We start from the raw sequence: 23,428 nt of genomic DNA on the forward strand, positions 1-23,428 counted from the left end.
CCTTTTTCATTAACAATTGGATTAATATCCTATTACTTTAAGTGAGTTTTTACTATATGAACTGTGCAGCAATATCAGTGGGGTTTAATCTCTGGATGGGAAGATTATAGATGGCTTCAAATTTATATTTTTATACTTATTTCAAATGTCCAATTTTCCATGTCAGTTGTTGTTGTTCTAGTTTATCGTATCTTTATTACATTAATGATTGACTGAAAATTTTAAGAAGAGGCTTTTGAATTTGGTTACTGTTCAGGGTTAGTACTGTATCAAATGATTTTTACTAAGAAAACATGAATAAAAACAGTGCAAATTACTTTGAGCTTTTATAACTATTATTAATTCTTTGAGATTAAATGTATAAACAAAATTACTTTTCATCTGTGTAATAAGAGTGCTTATATGATTCATATTAACATTTATAAGTATAGAAATAAATTACACTTAGTCTTAAATCTATTGATCATTTATGATGATTATTAATCTTTATAATAATCATCAGAGTGGAACAAAATGTAATTCTTTATTTTTGATTAGTTCATTTTACTTATTCATAATATTGGGGTTCATTTTGTCATAATTACACAAGCAAGGAATAAAATTTATTCCAATTCACTCCCCCAGTACTTCCTCTTTCTCTCTCCTTCTCCTCCTCCTTGTTCTCTCTCTATCTCTCTCTCTCTCTCTCTCTCTCTCTCTCTCTCTCTCTAGTCTTTCTTTTATTTATTTATAGCTTTTTAAAAAATTATTGTATTATGGCTATACATCAAGGTGAAATTCACTGTGGTATGTTCATGTAGGTACGTAGTAAAGTTTGGTCAGATTCATTCCACTTTTCCTCCTTTTTCCATCCCTCCTCACTCCCCTTCCATCACCTTCCTCTGCTTTACTGATCTCATCTATTTTGATGGACCCCGACCGCCTACCCTATCCTACTTTTGTTTTCTTATTTTACTTTAGCTTTTGCATATGAAAGAAAACATTTGTTGTGACTTTTTGGGTCCGGCTTATTTCACTTAGTGTGTGATGCTCTGTAGTTCCATCAATTACTAGCATATGCCATACTTCCATTTTTCTTTTTGACTGAGTAACATTTCATTGTGTGTATACCACACTCTGTCCATTCATCTGTTGACAGGCACCTAGGATGGTTCTACAGCATGGCTGTTGTGAATTGTGTTATTATAAACATTGATGTGGCTGCGTCCCTATAGTATGCTGATTTTAGATCTTTTGGATATATATTGAGGAGTGGGATAGCTGAGTCATGCTGATTTTAGATCTTTTGGATATATATTGAGGAGTGGGATAGCTGAGTCATGGTGGTCCCATTTCTAGTTTTTTGAGGAATCTCCATACTGTTTCCCACAGTGGTTGAATGCAATAGAATTTTCTTATTTTAGAAATAGTATCAGAGTTGTTGTTCTACCCCAAATCACGTAACTGAGAATGGCAAAATTTGAACACAGATTTTCTGATTCTAAAATTATTGATCTTTCTGCTCCTGACAGTGCTTTTCTGATCTAGTAAGTTAGGTATGGAAAGAAGCTACTGGAAGCTGAGATGCTGCTTATAGAAAGAAGATAGGGGACTAAACTGAAAGAGTACAAGTCTGTCCTGGAAACAGAAATGTTTCAGTGGGCTTGCTGTCTTATACAAGGGTTCTTTGATGGTGTGAATAAATTGGCCAAAGAGAAGGGAGAAAAAAGTAACTTGAGATCAGAAATGCTATCAGAAGTAACTTAGATCTATGTTTTCCAAAATGAGTGCATTTAGCAGAGTAAAGGAAGAAATTATTAGAAATGTCAGTAAGCTGTTCTGAGAAATAAGTAAAAATTTGCTAGCACTGGCGCTCCTCAACTTACAATGGAGTTGCATCCTGATAAACTCATAGTAAGTTGAAAATGTCTTAAGTCAGAAATGTACTTAATACACCCAATTTCCTGAATAAACATGATACTTCCATGACACAGCAGAGTAACAGTTGTTTATGTGACTGACTGCCACTGCCCCAAATGACAGGAGTACTGTACCGTTTACCACTAGCTTGGGAAAAGATCAACACTGAAAGTACAGTTTCTACTGAATTTTAATCACTTTTGCACCATTGTAAATTGAAAAAATCATAAGTTCAACTCTTATTAAGTAAGTCAGGGACTGTCTATATTTAATATTGGAACTGAAGCAGGGATTGCTTGGGACCTCTGTCATAAGTCACATGCCTCTGTGTATGAAGACACAAATTGGTGTGAATATACTTTGTATAAAACCAGAGATATGAAAAATTGGGCTCTATATGTGTAATAAGAATTGTAATTCATTCCACTGTCATAAAAAAAAAAAGTCACATGCCCCATTTGGAACACTGTTACCTTGGGAGTATGTGGGACTCCACAGTGCAGATGGTCCCACATTTCCTTTCAGCCTGTTGTGGCATGCTGCTTACATAACTACCCATCCATGCTCCTCGTACTTATAAATTGTGTTAACTGATTTTAATTAAAGCAGCACTGGACACTTGCTTTAAAAGATTCCTGCAGATACATTCTACTATCATGTATAACTAATTAGAACAAATCAAAAAAAGATTCTTGCAGAGGAACATAGGTTGAAGATAATGTTGATAATGCAAACACAAATGAACTGTAAAAATTTGGCAGAGCTGAGACTTCTCCCATGGCAAGCTATGATCTACCATGAAGTTCACTGGAAAGTAAACTTTGCCTAAGAAAATTCAGTTCTCTTTGTGAAATTACCATGTTGGTTACAAAAGTCCTCCAAAGTAGAGGAGATTATGCCGGTAGTCAAGGGCACTTATTTGATAACCCTTAATGGAAGTCACCTTCCTTTCCTGTAGTTCATTTTCTTTTTATATTTTTATTTATTTTTTTGTTCATTCCACTCATCAATCATTCATTATCTCTTAGGTCCAGGCACCATGCAAGGGTGGTGAAGAACACAAAACCTTATAGGTGCTCACTAAAAAAGAATCTCAGTCCTGCATTAGAATTGTAGAAAGAGAATTGTTTAGGAGTGTTGGGGGAATCTGTGGAGTCACTAAGTCCAACCCTTTGACTCTTCAGGAGGTGCTTTTTGCCATGCTGCAGCTGCTGATCATTCCTCATTATCAGTAACTGGGTGCCGCTTGAGTCTCTTCCCTTGGCATTAGCAGCCTTCACATAATGGCATCCAGCTTTTCCTTTCTTCACTTGGCTTTATACTTACATTTGAGTCCTCATTTTCTAACTTGCATTTTTGCCAGTAGGCATTGCTGATATATTTCAACCTGGAAGAAGAACAAAAACAACAAAACCCTTACATTTCAGGTTCTAAGTTATGTATAATGAATGAGTTTTCTGAGGAAAATTGTGTGCATCAGTGTGGCTCTGTGTGTATTCTTTTATCTCGAATGTAGAGTGCCTTTTCTGGCCACTAAGACGAATAGAAGCAAGAGCATGTTAGGTTGAGAGAGGAAAAACTCTCAGAAATGGCATCACTTGACATCTTCTTTCCCTTTAGACTCCTAGCACCATACAGCATGACCTGTGCATGAATGCCAGCCGGGTTGTTATTTTAAATATATGTCTAATAGGATCCTAAGAAGTACCACTCTAAAGAACGGCATAGCTTATGCTTTGTGGTTGGATTCTGTCATCCAAGCAAGCTTGTTAAAGGCTCACCTGTCCTTGTTCCTTGTTCTCTAGCAAATTAAATGCACCAAGAAGCAGTCTTTCCCATCCAAAGATACCAGCCCCTTCTTACAGGCATGACAAAATTATGTTTGTACTAATTGGTGAGAACGCTGTTACCTGAAAGCTTAGTGTATTTTATTTCTCCACTCCCATTTTTGGTGGTAATGTTGAGAAATTAGATGATGTCCTCACAAAGTAGAATTTCCATAATAGTGTTAAAAATAAGCATGATAGGGGGCTGGAGTTGTAGCTCAGTGGTAGAGCGCTTGCCTTGCATGTGTGAAGTACTGGATTTGATCCTCAGCACCACATAAAAATAAGTAAAAGTTATTGTGTACACCTACAAAAAAATAAATATTATAAAAACAAAAAATACATTTTAGAAAATGAGCATGATAATCATAGTCATTATATATATGTTGTGTGTATGTATGTATGTGTGTATGTATATATATTTATACATTATATATATTATATATACTGACTTATTCCATTTAACTACATTTAACTTAGTATATATTTTATATATATATATATTATGTGTGTATGTGTATATATGTACATATACACACATATATATATAAATATGTCAGGAATATAAGCAGAATTCTTCATGTAGCTCAATATTTCAGTATTGGGAATCTTTGAAAAACAGGGAAAAAACTTTTAAAAAATTATCTCTAACTGCTCTGTTAAAATAAAACTTTTATTTAAAAAAAGTCATTTTCAAAGTAACACATTTGTGACTGTTTTCTGCAGTTGAATGGGCAGTGCTAAGTATGTGGGATATACTTGAAAAAGGAGAAGTCAAATTAGTGAAAGTGGGATGAGGGCAGTGTCCATCTTTCCCTTTTAGTAGTTGTTATTGTTTTTCTTTGAAAAATAAAAAAAAATGCTGTAAGAGAGACTATCAGTATTTTGACATAGAGAGTGCAGCCATGTGTCTTAGAAAACAATTCTGTGTTTTGAACCTGGGTGGGATCATTTTGGTCTAACAGTGCAGCTGAGAGCTGTTCCTCCCCTTTGCTCACAGGGTCAAGGAAATGTCAGTTCTAACCAGGGTTTAGAGAGTGGGGCCAGTTTCTGGCACATTGTGAGAGCACTGCAGTTGTGATGGTGTGATGACAAAGTGCAGGCAGTCCCAGTAGAGTGCTTTCCTGGCCCTTTTCCTTTTGTATACATAATTTTCAAATTTTAAAACAAATGTGTACGGGGTGCTTCCTGTTGAGGAACCGGAGGAGGTGTGGACAGCCCTTGGGATGGAGATGGGGCTTGTACTGGGCCGACTCTGGATGACTCTGAGCTTATGCATCTGTTTTCCTGATGCTTCATCTGCTGGGTGACATCAGCATCTCTGACTAGAACTGTTGAATGCTGTTGAGCGTTGGCATTCTTGCTATTAAACAATCATCTTTGAGCAGTTAACTTTGTAAAGGAATGATTCAGTGGTATCTTGTAAAATATTTTATAAAAAGTTATTATAAATTTGAAATATTTCATGTTGTTAATTTAAAAAATTAAAGCAAAATTGGCTTTTTTGGTGTATAGGTCAATGTTACATGTATGGATTGGTAAATACCCCCAGGACTGCTCCACCTTTCAAAAATTGCCTGTTGTTACACCTCCTCCTTTCTCCCTTTGAGCAACCATTGATCTATTCTCCATCCCTGTAGTTTTCTCTTTGGGAGGATGTCATTTCTGTGAAAGCCCAGAGTGGAGCATTTTCAGAAGCTGATTTCTTTCACTCAGTATAATGCCTTTGAGATTCATTTAATTTGGTATGTGTTAGATAGTTGGTTCCTCTTAATTGCTGAGTAGATCCCATTGTATGAATACGACAGCATATTTATCCATTGTCCCATTTAAGGACTTGTGGGTTGCCCTAATTTTTGAGAATTAGAAATATACTTAGCATAAAAGCTTGTGTACAAGTCTTTATGTGGAGGTATGATTTCCTTTCTCTTGGATAATTACCTGTGAAGGGAATCCCTGAATTATGTGGTAGATACATTTTTTTTTTTTTTGAGATGCGGTCTTGCTAGGTTGCCCAGGCTGGCCCCAAATTCCTGGGATCAGAGGATCCTCCTGCCTCAACTTCCCCCAGGAGCTGGGACTATAGGCATGAACCACTGTGCCCAGCTACATTTAACTTCTTAAAGGAACTTTTGAACCATTTTCAGAAAAGCTGGGCCATCTTGCTTTCCCATCAGCAGTGTAGGAGACTCAGAGGTTTGGGCATCCTTGTCAATTTGTGGTGTTGCTGAGGTGTTGTCGGTGTCAGCCATCCTAGTAGTTGTGTAATGGCATGTTATTGTGGTTTTCATCTGCATTTCTCTAATGGCTAATGATGTTGAACAGTTTTTCATGTTCTTACTGTTTGTGTATCCTACAGGACACAGAGTCAGTTTAGGTTTTTTGCTGCTTTTTAATTGGGCTGTTTTGGTTTTTGGTAGAATTTTCAGAGGGTTTTTTTTTTTTTTTTTTTGTTAAACTTGGATACAAGTGCTTTCTTGCCTATGTGACTTGCAAATACCTTTCCTGTCTACATTCTTATTTTTTCATTATCTTAATAGTGTCTTTCTCAGAGCAGGATTTTTTAATTTTGAAGAAGCATGATTTATCTTTTCTGTTTTTTTTTTAACTCATGCTTTGTATCAATGTCTAGGAACTCTGAATTATTGCAGGTTATAAAGATTTTCTTTAAAAAGTTTCATATTTTATGTTTAAATATATTTAATTTATTTTGAATTAATATTTGTGTAAGTCTTAAGGTTTAGGTCAAAGTTCCTTTTTCACATATGGATGTCCTGTTGTTCTATCACCACTTATAAAGATGATTTTTCTTCATTGAATTACCTTTGCAATTTTCCCAAAAGTCAGTTGATTATATTTTTGTGGGTTGATTTCTTCAGTACTTCCTGTTTCTCTGGGGTTCCCCTCGATAGTTCTCTAGCCACAAAGATGGGGCTTTAAGATGAGACTTTAAAATGGGCCAGTGCATTTCCTTTGACTGCTGCTATTCTGGGCCAAGAGGCAGGAAGACAGAGGAGAAAATCAACAATGTTTGCTCCTGTGTTTTGGAATCATAATGCTTCTCTGATCAAAGAGAAAGGTTCCTTTTCTTTGGAATTTCTCCATGACATGGTTCTTGCTGCCTTCCACCACTTTAACATTGCCTTTGTTGGGAAATAATAGATTGGAGAAAAAGAAAAATTGGGGAACTGCTCTGTCCCAGTTGAGGAATCTTCTTTCCAGCTCCTCCAGCTCTACACAAAGTTTTGCTCCCTTGTCCTCACTTCTAGGTGTTGGGCTTCCTTAGATTAGGCTGCAGGATTGTACAGGAGACAATGGAAAAATGGTTTGCCTGTGCAGTGGCGCTTTGAGTTTCAGTCTCCTTCTGTAATCAGCCTGTTGCCCCTACTTTGCAGAACCCTCAGACAGCTATTTCATGAACTCTGTCAGGGTATTACGGCTGCATTCTGGGGAGAGACTGTATAGTCTATTCTTCCTTCGTCCTACTCTGGAACAAGTTCTCTTCTGTTTTTTTTTTTTTAATACTTTATTTTTTAGTTGTAGTTGTACACAATACATTCATTTTTATTTATTTTTATGTGTTGCTGAGGATCGAACCCAGGGTCTTGCACGTGCTAGGCGAGTACTCTACCACTGAGCCACATCCCCAGCCCAGTTCTCTACTGTTTTAAACACAAAATTCAGAGTAGTGTTTTGGGCAAGTTGCCTAAATCCTTAGATAATAGATATTCTGTGGACAATTGTTTCTCTTAGACTCTTAAAAAAAGTAGTAATATTGCCTTGGCTGAATTGATTTGCATTGTATAAAATATATGCACAAAGTAGAGGAATCCTTGTAGAATTTCTGTGTTAAAATGACAATAAGCTCTTTTCTTCCCTGTCCCCCATAAAGGGACAATTTAAGGTAAGCATTTTGCAGCCATATGGAAATTTGCATTTAGTAGTATTTGATTTTAGATGTGGAATGTCTTTAGTCATTTACTGTTTTTTATGTTATGGTTCTTGTTGCTTGTAACATTAAGAATTGTCTGATTTTAAGCCCTTGGTATCTAATTATTGAGTTGCCTCTGAGATGTGAGTGGATTTGTCTTCACTCTGAACGCCTTGCGTAAGCTTTAAGGGGAATTAGAGAATATAGGGAAATCCAAGAAAAGAGAGCCTAATGATGAACATATTCATTTTCTACTGACTTTTAAAAAGTGAACTAAATATAATTATCCAGACAGCTGGTGAAAAACAAATATAGTTCAGTGAATTCCTAATGGCAACAACAACATGGTCTAGAAATTAATTTATTTTAGGTTACTGTTTATCAGTAGAAAACCATTAAAAATTTAGTGAAGGGGAACCAAGTGTAGGTGATCATAAATCCCTTGAAATTCACTTCACCCTAGGAGGCCATGTTAATGGAGTCACAGAAGGATATAGGAATAGAAAATTAGGAAGCATAAGGTAATTAAGAATAACTTACTTGGCATTTAAATGACAGAAAATGATAGTAAAGTATAAAGATGGAAACTGAAAATCCTGTGGTGCCCCGTATAGATTTGACATAGTGGTAATTAGTTTGTTTTTCTGGTGTTGGCTGTGCTTTTCTTAATTCAGCTAATAACAGTTGAGACCATTGATAGAGCACTGTGCCACTCTCTATGCTGAGTGCCTTTCATAGGTTGCCTCGTGACGCCCTCATGAGAACCCGTGAGCCTGGCCTGGTATACAGGAGAGTAAAAGGCACAAAAGCGTCAAGTGCTTGGAGTTAGAAAACTTGCTCTTAAATATTTAGTCATAAGGCCCCCCCAGTTGAGGGCTGAGGATATATAGCTCAGTGGTAGAGAGCTTGCCTGGCATGTGCGAGGCCCTGGGTTTGATCCCGAACACTGCCAGAAAACAAAGAAACAAAAAACTAAACAGTTGAATGGGGTAAAATTTTTGGAGAGAGGGAATTGGGTAGACCAAATTAAATTCTAAAAATTAACTCTGCATTTTTTTTAAAATCAAATCAAAGGATATTTTGACCAGGTATGTAGAACCTGCAAAATTCCAGTTTCTTTAAACCAAAGAAAGAATGGGATTGGTGTGAGTTCAGGAGTTGTTACAGCATCAGAACACTTCTCTTGCCAATGTCCGTACACCTACATCAACTTGACATTAGTAACTACCTTTTCTTGTCACGCTTTCCCCAAGAGCATCTCCTTCAATAGCATTGAGGCCAAGATGAGTCTCAACCCAGTGACAGAAGACTGAATCCAAAGGAAGACTTAAATAGATTGGGTTCAAGAAGAGAAAAATGTGCTATGTTTTTTCATAGCAATGATTTAGAGTTCATTTAGAAGTGCATTTAACCTCTTAAACTTCCCAAATGATCTTATGGAGAGAGGATTTCTTGTTTGGGTTCAAAAGAGATGGCTGCTGCTTCTCCATCTTTTCTCCTGCTTAAAGCAGATTTTATACTTCTAAAAGAGAATAGGACCCTTCAGGAATTGAGGAGCAGTACTAACATCCTGTGCAGATGGATATTTGTGCCTGCATGTTGATGTTTATACACATTTTTCTTGGTGAATATGTAGGTAGCAGCCAAGTAAGAGTCATCCAAACAACTTGTGTGGTATTCTTCCCTTTGAGAACATTTCAGCTGTCAGCCAAGCACAGATAAGGTCCTTTTATGATCCCACAGAGCTGTTTTGCTTTCTTTTTGCTAAGTGACTTTAAAATTGTAGGCCAAGGACATACGGAAGTCTTTGGGAGGAAAAGTCTTAAAAGTGTTTGTAATTTGAGGGCTATTAAGAATTTTATTTTTTACCTAAATCTAAATACTTGTTTTAGATGGTAGTTTATGCTCATCACACAAACAAGTGGGAAGTATTTGGGGTTCAGTTTTTCTTCATATGAATTACAGTTGATTATAAGTAGAAGAATTTGGGTGTGAAGTTAGTAGTAGGGAACGTGCTCTGTGGGATTTTAGGGTAAAATTGCATGTTGCAGTATCTCCCAATTCACTATTCATTCACAATGTTGTGGGTAATGTTGAATCAGGCACTGTGAGAATTTAAAGTCAAACCAATGACTTCTTCTGAAACCATTGATAATTATTGGGAAATTGCTTATGTCCAAAACCTACATAAAACTCAAGAAGACCTAGCTTAATTTTAATTCCTTTGAAAAATCTTTTAGTAGCTAAAAGGAGTTTAAAATGTGAATTCTATTTCCATACCCTTATTTTTGCTTTCCTGGGCTACTGGTTTACCATTCCGTACCACCTTAATACCCAGTTCTTTTACTATGTCACCATCAGGGCTTTTATATAAAAGGGATGTCTATCCATGTCACCCTCCTCCTTAAAATGTCTTCAGGGATCCTCACAGCCTGTGGAAGAAAGTCCAGTATTATCCATGTGGCCTTCAACCCCTGTAATGGAAAGCTTACCATTCTGGGCATCTATATCATCTACTGTTCCCTGCTTTGAACTTGGTGTTTCGAATACACTGCACTCTTATCTCGAGGTTCTTGTACTGTTCCCTTTCACTGCCTGCCTCACTACCTTCTTATTCTCTAAGATTGTACTCTAGAGAAGATTGTTCCTTCCCTCTCACACCATGGATTGGGCTGTATGCCCCACCTCTGCATTCCATAGCACTCTGTGTGGTGCTTACCTGTCTTTTGCCTAGTATGTGCTAAATTTATCTACTTAGGGAGCTGTGAGTTCCTTGAGAGCAGAAGACCATGTCTTCATTTTCTGTATTCCTCAAGCCTTAGAAACCGACATATAGAAGGTATTGTCTCTGTTGTGTCTTAAGGCTTTAAGAATGGGTGATGAAATGGCCAGGTATCTCAGGTATGAACTGAAAGTACTCTTATTTACAGTTTGCTCAACTCCCACCCTTTATGATGCTTTTATGATGTCTCTCTTTATGATGCTTTTAACTTTCTCTTTTACTTCATTTTTGATTATCAAATAAGTATTCTAGTTACTTAAATGTTTTAAAACTTTTTGGTAATTATCATATTAATAGCTACAAAATACCTATTTTGTGTCAAACGTTTTGCTGGGGTCTTTATGTACATTAGCACTTTTTTTTTCAATAATGCTAGAAGGGGAACAATAGCATTACTTTCATTCATAATTTTAGGAACTAAAGCCAGAGAGCAGCAAATTAGTCTGCCCAAAGTTTCACCTACAATTGGTAATTGTTATAATCCAGGCTTGAATTTGGGCATTATGTACATTTCAGTTTACCACTTTCTATAAAGAAAACTGATGTTCATGTAATGTTTACTACACAGTAGGACTTCCATGGTTGTTAGGTGGTAGTGACTTGATGGTAGGCTTGTTGTTAGTTCAGCCAACAATATTTGAAATAGAAAGGAATCATCGCTTTTAAAAAAGTGAACAGAGATAAAAAATGGAAGTAGAATTATTTTTTAAGCATCTATATTTGGATTTTGTTTCTAGCTTTAAACAAAACCTGTACAATGAATTAAATTAAAGCAGAGGAGGTGATCCTGACTTTGCTTTCCTGCAGTAAGTGACTGATCCTGCTCAGAGTTGGCGTTCTCCTCCCCAATGCATCCCAACCCTGGGAAATTATTATGTTCATGGTGGGCATGACTGTTTTGTGGTTAAGAGGTAGAGAAAGGAATACAATAACATTCCCACGGAAACCAAGTAAAAATCTGTATCAGTTGAGAGTAGCTACAAAGCAACTATTCCTTTTAAAAATAAAGCTGGTATCAAGTGCATTACATTTAAATTTGTGTGATTCTGTGATGGTAGGCAGTGGCAACCAGAGACTAGTGTAGATTATGATTCCCCAAATTGACTGTTACCTATAGTTCACCTGGCTTGTACAACACGAAGCTTTCTGTAAAGAGCTTGTGTTCATTGTGTTGATGTTGTTTAGTTTTCCAGTACCTTCTACATACTGCCTGTATGCCAACTTCCCAGGTTTCTTTCTGCCTAGCCTCTCATTCTCCTTAGTTTAGTGTGCAGAGTAGATGTTTCAAGAACTAGATATCTGTTGTGCCCACAGAAAATATTGGAAAACATTTATATTCATTACAAAGGATGTTTAATAATCATAAAATGATGTGTTGCTTAGAAAAAGATAGTGAATCATGAAATATATTTTCATACCATTAATGTATTTGATGCTGCTATTTGCCATATCTTACCCTGTGTACTTTAATATGCTCTAGCATCTACAGTTAAGTTTGTGTTTGCCTAGCAGAAACAGGTATCTGATTACACAGGGCTTGATTTTCTCATATTAACTGCCTATTGGGTGGTGGTTCTAGAGTCTTCAAGAAGGGACTCAGGCACCCTCGGACGTTCACATCCCAGGTGAGAGTTCTGTGTTCTCCAAACCACAGGACACTATTGGAACTACAGACAAGATGTCTGCAATAGGAGGGGAAGGAAAGGGGCGAAAGGGACTTTGTGGGATCTCCACCCATTGACTTCCACTTGAAACTCCTTGGTCAATGCTGTTTTCAAGCGAGGCTCAAGTGTGGTGTTTCATTGGGCACATTGCCAGCCTAAATAAAATCTTATTTCTATTACTAAAGAAGAGTGGAAATTTGAAAATTTGAAAAGTTGACTCTCTGCCATCACATACAAAATTTATTTTGTAAGTCATGAATCTGCCTAACCATCTTTCCAAAATTTAGAGGGAAGTATGTTATTTAGGGATATTTTAAAGAAGTATTTCAGCAGTTTTTTTTGTTCCGTTCATTTCTATGCTTTTGTAAAATTATTAATGTATTTTTAATACTTTCTAATAAATGGTCAGTATTAATGATCTGGGTTTAAAATACTATGTGTTAAATAATTACTGTGTGCTCCAGATTAAGAAATCCTTTCATGCATCTCCCAGAGGTACAGCTTGTGGGAGCATTTATGAGAAACCACCAGGTCTGTCCTTCTCATACAGCCCATCCTTCAGACAGAGCTCTTGAACACTCCACCACTCACATGTTCAGATGTGCCCTGGGCAGCTGTGCTCACTGATCCAGTGTCAGGGGCCTGGTGAGTTCTGCCTGTCCCCTCCACCCTGGAAGAATGATGTTGCCCATTCAGGTTCTGTCTCCTCTGCTCAGCCTTTCTCATTGTGCAGGTGCTCTTGCCTCCCTGCTCCCTGCCTCCTGCCTGGCCTAGTGGCGTGGTATGTCCTCTGCCTCTGCTTTTTTTTTTTTTTTTTTTTTAGTTTTATTGATTTTATTTATTTTTTTAAATACATGACAGTGGAATGCATTACAATTCTTATTACACATATAGAGTACAATTTTTCATATCTTTGTATTTAGAGTATGTTCACGCCAATTCATGCCTTTATATATGTACTCTTTTTTTTGCATTACAATTCTTATTACACTGTTTACTGCATGTCAGAAAGGAAGCTCAGCAGCGATGGTGTGGAGTAAATGAGGTAATGAGATGGTCCATGCCTGGCACTGCAGCTGTGCCTGCCCCTACAGAGGAAGCATGCATTTATATGCCATCTTCACGTTGCATTGTAATTGCTTTTCTCTATGTAGCAGAGCTCTTCTTGGCATCTCTGCAGGGGTGAGTAGAAAGAGGAGAAAAGAAGACAAGAGCTCTCTAGAATCCGCTTCCACCTTACCCAGTCCTTGATGAGGCAGTGAGGTCTTTAGGCCCTGGAGGTAAAGAGTGAGGCACTTCCGCTCAGCAGTTTCCATGTGTTTTGTTACACTGAGTGAGCTGGACTACATGTAGGTACCATGACAGACTTCCAGCCTGTACAGTTATCTGTCATCGGAAGATTCTTAAATTAGGAGCTTCGTTTACTTCAAGTTTTTCATTTAACACTTGAGTAGCTGATTTGTGCTGGGTTTGTGAGCTGCAGAAGTAAACAAGAGCAGTCTTTGCCTTTAAGTTTTTCCAGGGTGGTGGAGAGGCAGATACACATGTACACCTGGTCCTCAGTGTGTATGTGCTGAAGGGATGGATTGAGGGTTTGAACAGAGAAGGGGAGTTTGGTTCTTAAACTTTGTTGCTTCCCTTGAAACATTCAGTTCTCTTTATTGAAGTTTAAGAATGTTCCTTTAGCTCTGTTCTTTCAGAGTCTTTATAAACTTGTTTATATTTATGCATTTGAGACACTGGGTTATTGACAGTAACAACTAGGCAGAAACAGCATCAGAGCCCCCACAGTGCCAGGATCTTTGGCCATGAATTCTCTGGGTTTGACAACACTAAAGAAATACTGTTTATATTTGCCTCTTGAGTTTCAGACATGCAGCCTTAAGCTGACTGTATAGAATGGCTACTGGGGCATCACTGTTTCCAACAAGTGGAAGAAAGGAGAAAAATTTATGAAATTCTGAATAGTCAGTTCCCTTTAAGCAGCCTTTCTGCTGCTTTCTCAAGACACATCTGCTTGTTTCTCATTGGCCAGATCATAGTCTTGTGGGTCAAGCTGTGAGAGGGAGTTTTTCGGTTAGGTGTCTTGCTTCCTGTAGACGAACTGGAGTTTGTGTAGGCACTGGAGGGGTGTGCATATTGGGCAGCACATAGATCACTCAGTGTTGTGAATAGGTGAGTGAGTGAGGCAGGATGGAATCAAGGCTTTAGTTCAGATGCTGTGCTTTCATTTTTCGTGATCTCTTCAACTCTTAAAATCAGATTTATTTTAAAAGATGGTATTAAAAATCATATCTTTCAGATATCTAGAAAGTGAAATATTTGGATTTGCTGCCTTCTCTGCTACATAGTATTAGTTTATCTTTGACCAGTGGACTGGCCAGAATCAAAAGCTGATGAAAGGAAATAAGCTTTGTTGGTGGCATAAACACATGGATACACCTGTTATTTTTGCCTTCATTATTGATTATTAATAGTTTACTTAAATGGGTTTAACTAAATTACTGTTATCTTGGCTTATGGAAGTATGTAATTTATGTATTTCTATTTATAGATTTTTATCCAAAGGTGATTTGTTTTAGCTTTTCACCTGTGTCTTGGTGGTGGTTCTCCTAATGTGGATATTAAAATCAATAAGACACCGTTGCTGAAGTAGTGGAGCTACTTATTCCTTAGTGGTAGTAGTACAGAGCCGCTGCAGTACCTTTGAAGGATAATTTTTTTAAAAAGTCCTTGAAAGTTCTCAGTGACTTGAGGCTTCCTCCAAATTGAGCATGGTAAAAATTTACAAAATTATCACCAGTTCATGCCATATTTATTTATTAGAGAGAGAGAGAGAGAGAGAGAGAGAGAGAGAGAGAGAGAGAGAGAGAGAGATACAAACAATTTTTTAATATATTTTTTTAGTTTTTGGTGGATACAACATCTTTATTTTATTTTTATGTGGTGCTGAGGATCAAATCCAGCACCCCACACATGCCAGGTGAGCGCGCTACCGCTTGAGCCACATCCCTAGCCCATGCCACAGTTGTTTAATAGATGCTATAATAGGAATTTTGTGGTTTTCTTTTATCTTCTTGTTTCTGAATACAAAGTTCAAAAGAAAGCTCCTCCTTTATTGTCAATAAGACTATTTTGGTAAATGTAACCCTGTGAACTTGTATTTTCTGAAGATAAATGTACTGTGAGGAAGCTTAAATAGATTTCTATTGGCATCTTCTTAGGGGTGGTGTCCCTATGCTCTGTTCACCATTGAAAATATGCTCTATTACTTCATTCTGTTGTTCTGAGCGATTGGAAATTGGTTTTCCTAAGTCACCATAAAGTAAAGAATGGCCTGCTTTTATCACTTATGTGAAGAAGTAAATTCCAGAGCCCCTTAGCTGCAGGATGGCACTCTTTTCCCAGCTGCTGCTCCTTGACTTTTGGAAGACACTAGTTGCTAAGAGCAAGCTTTGTCTGTTGCACATAAAATGAACTTTGTTTGGACCTTCCTTAAGCAGCTTAAAACTGCTCCAGCCAGACATTCCTCACAGATGATAATTTAAATGCAGATCAAATTTAGAAACCAACTTATATTCATTTAAAAATAGACATTGCCTTTAGAAAACTGACCTCTGGTGCATTTGTGACTTGGGGGTCTGATAGACTCTTATAATTCTTATGGCTATTTTAGACTCTGAAAGGCAATGTGCACTTGAGGCTAGATGAAGCCAATGTTCTTATAATCTGGGACCCAGACTTTAGACCATATGTTAGTTTCTTTGATCAGTACTCATTATTCCCAGTAAATTTGTGACAGGATGAGAAATTATTCATTATAGACTAGAATCTGATTTGTATATACTAGTTTTATTGGATATTTTCCATTTTAACTATAAAAGGTTAGAGAACATGGGAAGATAATCTTGACAGGCTAATTTTAAGGTGATAAGACTATTGCATTGATAGATTCTTCATTTATTTAGTTGAGACAGGAATTTCCCTCAGGGGACACTATAAATGTTAACCCCAAAGATGAGAAAATGAGATTAGCGGCAGCTCTTTCCTGGGGCTGGAACTCATCTTATGAAATCATCTAACTTAAAGTTGTTCATTTATGCAAGTGCATAATTAGTTATCAAAACACAGAGTTTTCTTTCAAGCCCCATTTAAGATTTGTATAGAATGTGGCCAACAGGAAAGTTGATAGGGCAAAGGTGGGGTTGGGGAAAAGTTTATTGCTAAATTTTTAATCAGAAAAGCAAGCATATAGCCAGCTTGTACTGATAAATTTGAATCATTGCCTAAAATTTTGTTGAAAATTGAAACAAAATAGCAAACTTAAATACTTGAATTACTTTGACTTCATTAAAAAATCAAAAACCTGAAAGGCATTATTTTTTTTCTCATGATTTAAAATGTAAAATAAGCATTCATTTGTATGTAGGAAAACCTCTTTTTATTTCTGGACACTATTTTTCTTGACAGTTTTAATGATTATCATCTTCACCAACACCTGTATGTAAGTTTCTTTGAGACTGATACTCCTAATGTAAGTGTTTAACATTATGTCTTTTGGTATTTTCAGCAATACAGAATTAAATACTATTTTGTGACCTCACTGTTTCTGTATTTTTTTTTAAATATCAAAACAAGTATCTTTTCAAAAAATATGGGATTCTTATGTGCATTTTGTTTATGAAAGGATATATTGTCCACATTAGTATAGTAATTGATGTGCTTCCTGCAGGAGGCTATTGTGAATATTTTTGTATTATACAAGTAATCATTGGGACATCTCCAAGATTATCACACTGTGCTAACTAGCATAGAAATATCATACAGTAACATTGTTTGAAATATTTGTGGAGGCATTTATAAATTTTTGCACGCTTATTTAAACAAAACAATACTTGTTATAGTCATTTTATCATAATTTTATTGCTAAATCTATAAATAAAGAATTTTCATTAGGTATAGTGGCACCTTCCTGTAATTCTCTCTGCTCATGAGGCTGAGGCAGGAGGACCACAAGTTTGAGGCCAGCCTGAGCAACTTAGTGAGACTCTGTCTCAAAATACATGAAAGGATTGGAAATGTGGCTCAGTGGTAGAGTACCTGCCTTACATAACTCTAGGACATGGGTTTAATCTTCAGCACTAAAAAAATAAATAAATAAAATAAAATTCCTTAAAAAGATGGTTTTGAGTATTAGCTATCTAATAGTGTACATGTATAGTACATTTTTAATTAATAGTTCAGTAGGAATGATGGTGACTATTTCTAATAATGAAAAATTTGCTTATTTAAATTAGTGTGGTTAAAATTTATAATCTTTCAAATTTTTATTAAGTTCTTTTGGTGGCTGGCTGTTTAAATAATGAGTCAGTCTTGGTGCATGCGCACACACACTCAGACATACACACACAAATGTGAGTAACAGTTGTTTAATGTCAGATGGGCATACAGAATTCACTACTTTTTGTGTTTGAAAACCTACATGGTAAACAACACATATGCACAGTTTACTTACTACATTATAATTCTCAATTTTTTTGGGGGGGGGAATTCATGTATACCCAGTCTCAAATTTATATAAATGACATTGAAGAAGCTCATTTTACAAAAATTAAGGTTTTTTTCCAGTGGTAACTCTCCACTGTCATTTAAGTAGCATTGTCTTCTCTATTTAAAACATCTTAATTTCCATTTCACCCTTAACTATTATACCTTTCAACTTATTAGGGATTAAAATGTGGGCTTTATTCAGTGACAAATTCAGTTGCGTGTAAGACCACATATTTAAAAAAGGAAGCCACTCCATTTTCAGTCCTTTTCTGATGAAAGTTCTTCCATTCAGGTTGTCTTCAAGATACACTACTTAACTACACCAAGAGCCCTACACATCACTTCACTTTCACTGTACTTCTCTGGAAGATCTCCACTTTGAATCAAATCAACTTGAAAATCCATTACCTATATGCTGCTGCTTCCATTAAACTTTCTTTTCTTAATATACTCTCCTCCTGATGTCATGTGACCAATATTTAGAAATCCCATATCATTTTGCATCAAGATTCACAATAATCTTTCTAAGCCATGGAAATTTATTGCTACCACTCTGTTGACAATATGGCAATTATGTCTTTTACCTTGTTGTTTGTGAAGAAATCTAGAATTTTGTGTATTTATTCTGTTAAAATGGTCAAGAAGTTGAAAGACCTGAGAAAAAGCCATAAAGTTATGATTAATATATTATCTTTATAATTAAATAAAAAGGCAAAGTTTACTGGTTATTTCATGCATTTTCTTCTCTGAAAAGGTCTCATTTTTTTTTTTCACAAACCTGTAAGCAACTGAGCAGCTTCTCTCTGTATTTGTTTATCTTCCTCCATGTGTACTGAATAGTCCTTGGCTTTCATTAACCAGAAAGCAGCCAGCTTTTTGTTTTTTAACTTCAAGAATGTCTTTCCTAAAAGAAGCAAGTTTTTGCTGCAGAAGTTTGAATCCACCTGTTCTCCCTGTGAAAGTAGCCCAAGGCCTCCTCATAGATGAAACTAGGAGGAGGTACAAACAGCATTTTAGCAGTTCTTTGATACCAAGGAATTTCAGCAAATGCATAGCTCCAAATACTTATCAGGTAAATTGAGATAGCATCTTCAGGTTTCATTTCAATTGCTTTCTCATAATGTTCCTTGAAATGTAGGCATTTGCAGTTTTAATCTTGATGACTTCGTAATCTCCAACATCACTAATGCAGATTGCATACTTTAGGGCTTCATACACAAGAAGCTTTTTCTCTTCTTCTGAAGTCCTGCTAAGCTATGTTACCTGATACCCATGCCAACAGCCACAGGAACCCTGCATCTCCACTTGCCTTGTATTGGGTTAGCAACTGCTAAAGTTTTCCTCTGCCTCCACTTTCATACAGGTAGTCTGCCTGTTCAAGGATTTCTTCAACTTTGACTGTGGCTTGAATCACAGCAACCTGAGAAATGACTCAGTAAGTTTCAAAACCCAAATAAGACAAGGTTCAGAATAAAAGGCCTCTTTTGAAAGTTCCTGAGTTACCTATTACCGTGGTTTATAAGGTTTTTTAGAATCTGGCTGTGATAGGCAGTCTCTAAAATATCCTCATTAATCCTGCCTTAATCCCCTTAAAAATCATAATCTCCTAAATGTATGCTGGTTTATTGACTCTTGAGAACCACAGAATCACTGGAGGCTGTACTACTGACTGTTGCCCCAAGTCCTGGTCAGGAACTGAGTACCTGGAGCAGTATCACATCCCAAAGGGAGATAGTGTCTCACTCATAAGGCCAGCATCATTCCTGCACTTCCTTGGCCTAGCCCTCGACCATACTGATAAATTTTTAACTCATTGGAAAAGGAGTGCAAAGCACTAGTTGATTTTTAGCAGTCAAAAAACTTAGCTTTGGCTTTGTTTTTGCTGTGAAGCCTTTCTTACAGAACACTCAAGCAAAACTAAATGTGGGTCTTGGAAGCTGAGCTATCTTGGGGTGCAGTCCTCAGAAATTTAAACTGCCATTGTTCCCATTCATGGTGATCCTCTTTTGTTCATTTCTTTTTCCCTTGAGCCCCTTCTATGTGTTAGGCATCATCCTAGGCTCTGCGGACATTAGATTTCTCCAAATTGAAAACTATACTTATCTTCATGGAGCTTATGGTTTAATGGAAGAGACATGAAATATTGATGCAAGTAAATATATACCTATAAATTGTAATAAGTACTCTGGAAGCAGTATAACCATATTTTTCAAATAGTATTAAGTTTTTCATAATACTTAATTATGGTTGATTAATTGATTTTTGGTAGTTCTGGGAATTAAATGCTAGGGCCTCTGATGTTTTATGGAAAAAAAAAAAAACAAAAAAGCAAGAAGCTAGAGTCAGAATTTATAGGCTACATTTTCAGAAAATCATACATGAAAGCAAATTATACAGAAATAGGAGATTTTTGCCTGATATTCTTATTTGATTCACGGTGCATGTGGGGTCAAGACCTTAAAAGTTGGAAAGATTTGCTGGGTTATCATACAGGGGTTTTTAGACCCTCTCAAGCATTTAAGGTTTTATGCTAAGTGTAATGAGAATATCTGTTGGATAACTTTAGGCAAGAGTAGATTACAAAGAGGGAGATTAATTATGTAATCATTTATTGTATTACTTTGGGACACAAAGTTGTTGGCTACTCCCTCAACCCTAATCCCACACTAGTATTACATTTGGACTTGAGTATTCTTGCCCAAGAGAATGTAGGCGCCTTAAGGGCCAGTGGTTTTGCCTTATTCACTGTTAAATGCCCATGACCTTGGCCCACGACCTTGAGCAGAGGTTGACACACAGAACTCAGTAAATGCTTCTTTTTGTGTAGCTCAGTGGTGGAGTGTGTGCTTAGCATTTGTGAGGCCCTGGGTTCCAACCGCAGCACAGGAAAAAAACCAAAACTGAAGTCCTAACTGATGTTCTGAGGAAAGATCTGTTTTCTGCTAGTCCACATCTGTCAGCATGTTCTGCCATATGTGGTCTGATGGTGTTTAAACCTGTCTTTTGGTGAAGGGACCAAGGCAGCCAGTGGACTCTTTTTTGTGACAACAAGGTCTTTGTTTGGATACTTTTGGAAGTGTTGGCTACCACCAGGGCTGAAGTACAAAAAAGTGGTATATTAGTTTATTTATTTATTTATTTTTTTGTGCTAGCAAGATGATGGCATAGCTACAAAAAGGATTTGACAGGGAGGAGCAAGTATGGGTTGCTCTAAGTTTTAAGGGACGGTGAAGCAAGAGAGAATTTAGAGACAGGGTATTGATTTTATTAGTGCAGAAGGTCTAAATTTCAATATAACTATGTTTTCCCAACACAGAAAAGATCAACTTTATGTTTTATTAGAAAAAGAAACAAGAGGTGAGTTTTGCAGGCCACATTTTCATTGTGTTCCTTTTATTTAAGATAGTCTGTGAAAGAGCGTGGCAGCTGTTTAACAGTGTGAACATCTATTGAGGCGGATGGGAGTTCTGTTCTTGGATACAGATCATGTTAAACTAAACTCTAGCTATCGGTGATCTCTCTTCTCTGGTAGTAAGCATTGTCTCAGGGCCAGCTTGTATATTAGCTCTTCTACATTCTTCTGAGTAAAGCATTTGAGGAAGTCAAGAAGTGTTAGTCCCTGTGATCAGGAATTGTGGGTCAGTGCTGAGGTGCATTTTCCCTCTGCCTCTGTTTACTTAGCTTCACTTATTTATCCCATAAAGGGGTGTGGAAATGGCTTTCAATGTACTTGTAAAGCCTGAGATAAATTTCTTCCTTTGCTCCTTAGGGAAGTAGGTGTTATTTTCTGAATTTATCATCCTGCAGGGGAGGGTCTGCGGTTTCTTACTTCTGTACTGTTTTCCAGTTTTCAACTCAGTTTCCGTCAAAGAAGCATGTCTATGATACCCTTCCTTTAATCCTCACTCAAAAATAGTTATTAAACAACTGCTTGGGGAGATGCCAGGTCTTGTTCTATTGCTATGTTTATGAATGATGTATTTTCTTCTATTTATGTGATACTCTTAGGAATGAGTGAAATAATTAAATTCATTGACCAGGTTGATTGTGGAGACCTTCACTGTAGTCTCTCCAAGGACATAGTGTTAAACAAAGAACCAAACCTAACCCCTCCACAAAAAGAGTATCACAAAGTAAGTAACTCTCACTTGAAACCGTACTTGAAGCTGGAAACTTGGATTATTGTTTGTTATCTAAAATGTGGAACAAAGGTTATGCATGTTAGAAGTGAGACTGACAGTATAAAGTCCATATAATTGTATTCAGATAGATTAGGATAAGATTAAAATGTGTCTGTATTTGGAAAATGCGGTTAGATATTCTTAGGTTGATAAATTTTAATTCAGCCAGTATTTTCTTCTGTGGGCCTTTAACTTGATATATTCACTTCTCCCTTGTCAATTTTATGTAAGAACTTTGTACTTCTCATCATTGGTATGTTGTGAAGGAAATCTATGTTTTATATTTGCCATACAACAAGCATACCAGCTCTTGTTTTAAATGTAAGTTCTCTGACTGGATAGTGGTATTGACTGTGTGTGTGGGTAGTGAGAATCTAGAACATCGGGTCTTGGAATGGGCTGTCTGTTTTTACAACCTCATTTTCAGTCCGGATGCCTTTTTTTTCCTTTTGTTTGCTTTTTGCCATATTGTATTAATTAGAACCTCCAGTAGAGCATTGAATAGAAATGTTGAGAGTGGATCCACATCCTCATCTTGTTCCTATCTTTTACCTTTGAGTGCAGTGTTAGTTGTAGGTTTTGTAGATGCCCTTTATCAGTTTGGGGAAGTTACCCTTGAGTCTTATTTACTGGGGGTTTGTTTTTTTCTTTTAAAAACATGACTGGTGTTAAATTTTGTGCTTTTTCTGAATATAGTATATAATGAAGTGACTTTCCCCCCTTTATTCTACTAATTTTTTGCATTAAATTAATATATTTTCCTATGTTATTTCCTATTATCAATTTTCAGATGTTAAGCCAGACTTGCATTCCTGGGATGGATCCATTCAGTTATAGTGTATGTATAATCCTTTTTATATGTTATAAGATTCGGTTTACTAATCGTGAATTTTTTAATTAAGAATTTCCTCCCCCAGTACTGGGGATTGATTGAGTCCAGTGGTGCTCTACTACTGAACTATTATCACCTTTTTAATTTTTGTTTTGAGATTGTCTCACTGAATTGTTGTGGTCTTGAGCTTGAGACCCTCTTGCCTCAGCCTCCTTAAGTAACTGGGATTAAGCCACTATTCCTGGCTTTGATTGAAAAATTTTAAGTGTGTATTTCTGAAAGGGGGGTATTGGTCTATTTGTGTGTGTGCTCACTTGTAATATCTTTGTCTGACTTTGATATTGGAATAATACTAAATTCCTAGAATGAGCTGGGAAGTATTTTCCTATTATCTGGAAGGGTCTGCGAATTATTATATTATGAATTCTATAGTGAAGCCATCTAGGTCAGAGATTTTCTTTGCTGAAAGACATTTTTTCTTCTTTTTCTTTTTGTTATGGGAATTGAACCACTACTAAGCTACATCCTCAGCCCACTTACTTTTTATTTTATTTTTAAAGTATTTTTTTAGTTGTAGTTGGACACAATACCTTTATTTTTATTTATTTTTATGTGGTGCTGAGGATCGAACCCAGCACCTCACATGTGTAATGCAAGCACTCTACTGCTGAGCCACAACCCCAGCGTCCCCATTTACTTTTTATTTTTGAGACAGGGTCTTGCTAAGTTGCTGAGGCTGGCCTTGAATCACTGCCATTAAAGG

The 23,428-nt window shown here is 36.7% G+C and overlaps 1 protein-coding gene and 1 pseudogene across 17 annotated transcripts in view; one reads left to right on the forward strand and one right to left on the reverse strand.

Moving 5' to 3' along the window:
* Positions 1-23,428, forward strand: part of Sipa1l1 (signal induced proliferation associated 1 like 1) — a 355,619-nt gene that overhangs the window by 126,202 nt on the left and 205,989 nt on the right. For 3 of the 17 annotated variants that reach the window (XM_078050449.1, XM_021723731.3, XM_021723735.3), the window contains one exon: positions 22,624-22,671. The exons of the other annotated variants lie outside the window; for them this stretch is intronic. The gene's annotated coding sequence lies outside the window, so the exon portion shown is untranslated. The remainder of the gene's footprint in view (positions 1-22,623; positions 22,672-23,428) is intronic. 17 annotated transcript variants of the gene reach the window in all.
* LOC106144749 (regulator of microtubule dynamics protein 1 pseudogene) lies at positions 18,423-19,159 on the reverse strand (annotated as a pseudogene).

This window comes from Ictidomys tridecemlineatus, chromosome 5, assembly GCF_052094955.1.
Source record: "Ictidomys tridecemlineatus isolate mIctTri1 chromosome 5, mIctTri1.hap1, whole genome shotgun sequence".
Lineage (NCBI taxonomy): Eukaryota > Metazoa > Chordata > Mammalia > Rodentia > Sciuridae > Ictidomys > Ictidomys tridecemlineatus.